Here is a 7215-nt window from a genome sequence, read left to right on the forward strand (position 1 = left end):
ACATATACACATATATGTATGATAACCAGCAAGATATATAAAAGGGATAAAAGATAAAAAAAGAAAAGAAAAAGGAAAGGAGGTGAGCAAACTATATATATTGCTGGTTGAATATTGCCTAGGCAACAGATATGAGATGCTAATCACAATGCTGATGGAGCTATATAAGATGGGGACTGGGAGACTCTGCTAACTTCTTTGCTCTTAAACTCCACAGGGTTGGGAAAGTAAATCTCTCCTCAGCCTTCTTAATAGACATGCCTCAACTTTTCCAAACCATGACCCTTGGCTAAGCAGTGGTTTTCCCAGGAATGTGTATGTTGCTCCTCTCTCTCTAGAAGTGGCTGCCTGCTTATATGGTGCACCAGAATCAGCCTTGCTCTAGGTCCTTAAGGGCTGAGCCTGTAAGACATCTTTCCCACATTGGCTATGACAAAACTGCAGCCAAACAATGAAAGCTCTGTTCCAACCCAGTGGCTCAGTCCTGGCCTTTGGGCACTGTTCAGAGTTACTTGCTTTCTCACCCAGGGTTTCCCAAGGTAACTCAACCAAGTGCCCAAGGTGGGATGGGGTGGGAGTGGGGGAACCTCCAGAGAAGGTTTTGCAGAGAAGGCCTTCCCTATCTGCAAACTCTCCCTGCTGCTGTAGCTGCTGATGCTACGGCCACCACAGCTAGCAGTCCTCTGACAGATCTCAAACAATTGCCACTTCTCCACTGCTTTCATCCTCCTCATGGGGCCCTGAAGCATCCTGCTGTCTTTCTGTGCCCCCAAAGGGATGTTTCTGGGTACAGCTCACAAGCCAGAGGTGACTGGAGTCTTCTCTCCCCAATTTCCATGTGCCCAGTTGTAAAGAAGCTGTCTCTAGTCTGCCATCTTCCTCGAGTCCTTTCCAGGGACTTTTTGTTGTTGTTGTTGTTTTTAGTTTTTTATTGTTTCTTCAACCTCAGTACTTGACATTGGTCTGTTCTAGAGATCTATTTCCTCTTGGTTAAGTCTAGGGAAATATTCTGATCACAGGTAGTGGACCATTTCCTCCACATTGTCAAATTTTTAGATGTAGAGTTTCCTGTAGTGGTCATAGGTAATCTCTTGTATCTCTATGGTAAAGGCCAAACTTTCGATAAATTTTTGGGTGACCGTCTATATTGCCTAAGACAATGTTATCAAAAATATGGTTCACATAGCTGCATAATTAACATCTCTTGAGAGCTCGTTAAAAATGCACATTTCTTTGCCTTAGCCTCTTGGGTAGCTGGGACTACAAGGTTCCACCACAAGGCCTGGATTCTTAGAGGCAGGGTCTCACTCTGGCTCAGGCTGGTCTGGAACCTGTGAGCTCCGGCAATCCACTTGCCTCAGCCTCCCAGAGGCTCGTATTACAGTTAGGAGCCACCATGCATGGCAATTCTTATGCTTGTTAAGTATGAGAACTGACCTATGAGTTAAGTAGAAGGAACATTTGAGAATTGGATTTAGTTTTTACCCAGCAGCTGTCCTAACTGGGAACCACAGGATGAACAAGTTAAAGAAGGAATAGTAGGATTCATATAAGAAATGAAGGACTATGTAGGATGACAGAATAAAATCAAAATATGGACTCCAAGGGTAATACTTCCTCACAAGTTAATGTTGTCAGCTATTTATACATCTTCTAGGTTAACTAGATGGTTATGCAGGTTATAAAATGGAGTTGAATGGTCTTCATAATACACATTTTCTGTCCACATGTAATTTCCAAAACCTCTCCAAATTATGTTTTTTAATATTTCTTATGCTTTAATACTATGTCTGTTTTCTATCAATTTGCAATAGGGATCAAAATGCACACATACCTTATATTTTATTTAAATAATATACAATATACAATATTACTTATTAATCTCATATTCCTTATATATATATATATATATATATTTTTTTTTTTTTTTTGAGACAGAGCCTCAAGCTGTCGCCATGGGTAGAGTGCTATGGCATCACAGCTCACAGCAACCTCCAACTCCTGGCTCAAGCAATTCTCCTGCTTCTGCCTCCCAAATAGCTAGGACTACAGGAGCCTGCCATAACACCTGGCTTTTTTTGCTTGCAGCCATCATTGTTGTTTGGTAGGCCCAGGCTAGATTCGAACCCACCAGTTCAGGTGTATGTGGCTGGCGCCTTAGCCACTTGAGCCATAGGCACAGAGCCTATGACATATTTTTTAAATGTAGTGAGTATATTTTTTCAACTAGCAATTGGGATACACCATCACACCATCATATATATTACTTTTTAACTCATGGGAACAGTGGGAAAGAATAATTGAGAATGGAAATCTTTCTGGAAAATTGTCAACTATTGAGAATGAAACACTGGCATGATATGGAATCACCATTTAACATAACAGTGACTATGCTTTAACAAGGCACTTTATTACATAAAAAATTCTTCACCAGATGGCCAAAGGGATAACCTTGAAGGTGGCCAGGTGGATATAGTGATATTTAGCAATGAGGTACAGAGAAAGTTTTCTAGGATGAGTTCACGAACTTAATTGTCAGACCACGTATATCCCTTGGTTAAGATGAAAATTATGAGTAAAGTAAGAAAACTCCAAAAACTACAAACAACAACAAAAATGGGTGATTTAATTCCATATTTATCAGCAGAAATTCACTGGTCTATTATCAGGATTGCATTTTTGGTCTTTCTCTTTTCCTTGGGCCAGCAGCCTAAGAGATTTGCATTCAATTAGGGTCTGCTATGATAGTGCTTTCAAGATTTATGAGTTTCCTTGTCACACTGAATTTCCCTAAATACATATCAAAGACCATTATTTAAATTGTCAATAGTTCTGTGGCTTTTACATGCATTTTGAGGCAAAATCCACTTTATATTACTAGTCTCTCCAGGGTGTTCTCTGTAAAAACATGATAAGTATGTGTTCAAAAGTTACTGTATTTCCTTTAAAATTATATTAATAACTTGAAAAGCATCAATATAATCTTAATCATTACTACTCTTGTAAGGAATATTTTTATGATACTCTTCTAATCAAATTAAAAGATTTTAGTTGTTTAAAGAACAGACATCAATAGATTAATTAAATAGGCAATAATACAATATGTTTTTAAAAATGTATTTGCTCATTTCATCATGTAAATAGAATTATGCAATCATTTCGTTAAAAACAAATCTTCTTTTTAATTTAGGGATGATTTTAGGAGGCTGTCAGGATCCATGGAGAAATGCACTGCTATATAGGGCTGCTCTAAAAGTTGATGCACTTTAGATACGAGGGAAAATATTTATTTTTTCTTAAGCTATAATGATTAAGGACTAATTATGAAAATTTTGGGAGAGGGACCTGATGTTGTCATGACTGGCTTCATTTCATTATACAATTCCTTATGTTCCTCTGGTCCACATTTGCATCTGTCTAACATAGAGATCTCAGCTTTGACTAGAAAATTCATTTTTAATAACCAACAAATGGCCAAGAGTTTAACATCAAACATAGTTCTTGCTTTCAGTGTTACAATGGTGGGCATTAAATAAGTTCTTAGTGTAAGTAGATGAGGGTCAGGATAATGAAAACAAATTCCTGTTCTCCCCTGTATATTTTTTTCTTTCCATCTCTATAAATTACATCACAAGCTGTTGTGTTTTTAGGAAAGAAATCTGAAAATCTCTCTTAGTTATTAGTTTTCATCACCCCTGCTGCCATTCTCCCTCTCCATTCTTTCAGACAGTCCTATCAGTTTTACCTCCAACCTGTGATATGTGTTACTCTCCATTTCTAATCCAGCACAGAATCCTATCTTCTTAGGACTAGTGCAAATTATTCCCAATGTGTCTTCTCATTTCTATGCTTGCTGCATGCTATCTATGATCTGCAAAAATCACCACTAGTTAATTATTGCCTAAAACATTTCATTGATTTCTTTTTGCAATCAAATTGCAATCCATAGTTCTGTGGATGATTTCTAAAGCTGGCATAAATTCCAGTCTTTCTTCCCAAATTCATTTCACATCATTCCACCACTTGTTTACTTTACTATCACCACTTCTCTCCTTTGATTGCCACCATGTCAAATTCTTCCTCTCAGGTGCTTTTTCGCTTTCCCCTACTCTTTCTCCTGGCCCTTGTCTCCCAGGCTCCAGAGCTCAGTTGGTCAAATTAATGAAAACATATATCATTCTTGGTTTCCAGGGTGTCTAATATATCAAAGCATAAAAAGTAAAAGAAAAGAGAAGCTTGAAATGAACCTGGAGAGGTAAGCAGGGAGGGGTCAGCCACAAAGTCAATTTTGTGGGTGGACTTGACGTGAATGTTGGGAGATGATTTCATGGGAAATATGGTTCCCTTGATAATATTCATAAGACTGTTCATTTCTATAAGGAAGAGTTAGTGTGATGCCTAATAAGAGAGCAAGATCATCTTTTACATCAATTACTCAAAATAGCAGAAGTAATTAAACAAAAAACTAAGAGGGTATTTGAAGGGAGAGTATTAACTGTATCTTTCTTGGCCTAAACATCCAGATCGAAATACAGTTGTTTCAAGTGGTGATTACATGTAGAGAGGCTGTGGCTACCTACCTCATATTAGCCTTATGTTAAGACAAGTGTCACCCAAGAAATGTTAAGCTTAAGACAACAAGATTTCCTGGCATGGAGGCTCACACCTGTAACCCCAGCACTCTGGGAGGCCATGGTTGGTTGATCACCTGGCTCAGGATTTTGAAAGCAGCCTGAGCAAGAGTGAGACCCTCATTTCCACTAAAAATAGGAAAAAAGTAGCCCGGTGTTACAGTGGTTGCCTGTAGACTCAGCTACTGGGACTGAGGAAAGAGGATCACTTGAGCCTAAGAGTTTGAGGTTGCTGTGAGCTATGATGACAACACAGGACAACTCAAGGGGACAGAGTGAGAGTCTGTCTCATGTGTGTGCACATATGCAAAAAATAAGAACACAAAAAACAAAACAATAAGAGTAAATTCTGAATGTTGCAAAAAATAATTGTATCAATATAAAATATTATGTATTATACATTACTAAGCATCAGACACTGAACTAATTTTTAGATGTTTAAGCTAATTTCTGACAGCATCTATGTGAAGTAACATGGCCACTTGATAGCTGAGAAAACTGAGGCTTAAATCTATTAAAATGTAACCCATATTGACAGTTATAAAACATTTATGTCTTGATATTCAACTGCAAACCCCATACTTTTCTGGCAACTTTCTTTTAAATGTGATGGTAATCTGTATTTGCCTCTTCTGTATTTTGATTTACTCATTTTATATAGAAACATTTTAATGCAACATTTTGAATATCTAGTCATTAGTTTTAATGGAAAGCAGTGAATAGAAAGCAGTTAGTTGTAACGTGTCTGAAGTTTTGTGTGGAACACAAATATATGTGTGTGTGTGTGTGTGTGTTATGATAAGCATAGCTAGCCTCGAAATTTCATAACTCCATTCCTTGCACTGTTAATAGAATCATTTATTTGGAAGTTTAATATGGAGCTTCTGTATTTTTATGAATATCAATATCTGACTGCCTGTATCTGTTGATTTTCCCAGGCAACTTTCCTCTCTCTTTTTACTTAAATCCAAGTCAATTCTTAGCCATATTTCATTTATAGAATTACATCTGTATTGTTTCCTGTTGGAATAATTTCTGTGTTCAAATGCAAAAATGAGAGAAAACACACCTCTATGTCATTCATTGCATCTCTGTTTTCTTGGACACATACCTAAAGTTAAATGCTGAAATGCCACTCTATTTATACTTACAAGTTCAAGTATAGCACACACATAGCAAAATGCACATGAAAATAAATGTAAAACTCATTGTAAAATCACAAACTGAATGCCTATGTAAGAACCACTGAGGTCAAAGAAGAGGATGTCATTAGCACGCCCCCAAATCACCTTCATTTCTTGGCCAATAATTACCCTCTCTTTACCCAACAAATATCTTGACTTCTAATGCTGAGTCCACTTTTGCTTTTGGTTGGGAATCTTACATTGTGTCTTGTGGGTTCTTTTTCTCAGAATTGTCCTTGATAGACACATTCTTGCCGTGGCATAAAGTGTATATATATATATATTTTTTTCATTTATTTTCATTGTTGCATAGTATACCATTTTATGAATATGCTAAAAGGTATTTACCTCTCTACTTTTGATGGACATGTAGTTTTACCCAGTATGGGCCTTTTGAATAATGCTGTTTAGACCAATCACAAATAAATCTCTTTGTGCATGTACTTCGTTTGGAGATAGACCAAAGAATGGCAAATTGAGTCTTATTATATATATATACTGGAGGTTGAGTGAATTAATAGTCTACTAAAAGTGTCTGAATGGCTGTATTACTACACATACTTCCTAATATTTAGTATTGTCTTTTAAAATTTTTTTTTCTTTTTCTTCCATAACAATCTGATGAGTATATAGGGGTATTTCATTATGATTTCAACTGGCATTTCCCTGATTGCAAATGAGTTTGAGGGCCTTTTCTTATGTTTGTTTATGAGCCATTTGGATATTCTGGTTTGTGAAGAACCAGAAGACTATGTCTCTGAACAATTTTCCTACCAGGTTGTTCATCATTTTCTCATTGATTTTAGTTGTTTATAACTCATCTGTACGCTGTAACTATGTTGTATTGGTTACATGTGTTGCAAAAGTCTTTTCTATTTGGTTTGGTTTTCCTCTATTTTTATGGTTTTAAACTTTAAATCAATATTTTTCTTCATTGTCTGTGGTTTTGTGTTCTAATCTATTAATAATTCTATACCAAAAAATCATATACATATTTTTCTATAGTATATTCTAATATCTTTACCTATATATACATGTAATTATTTGTTTTTTTAAATTAAACCTACAATGTACTTGGTATTTACATTTACATAAGATATAGATAATATTCAAATTTCATATTTAATATATAGATAGTTCTCTGAGAACCATTTATTGGCTGTGTAAATGCATTATCCTTTTTTCCAGATCAAAATATTTACCATTTTCATTCATGAATTGACTATTTTAAACCATATATATTTTTATACACACTTAAAAATTAAAATTTTAATTTACACAAGCAGACACATTTATACTCAAACAAATACAATCTTGTTGAAATTTTTATTGCAACAGCAGTAAATCTTAAAATTATCATTAGGAGAACTGTATCTATGAAACACTTTTTTTTTTTTTTT

Source organism: Otolemur garnettii, unplaced genomic scaffold (genome assembly GCF_000181295.1).
Source record: "Otolemur garnettii isolate 467f Iridium unplaced genomic scaffold, OtoGar3 scaffold00143, whole genome shotgun sequence".
In the NCBI taxonomy this organism is placed as follows: domain Eukaryota; kingdom Metazoa; phylum Chordata; class Mammalia; order Primates; family Galagidae; genus Otolemur; species Otolemur garnettii.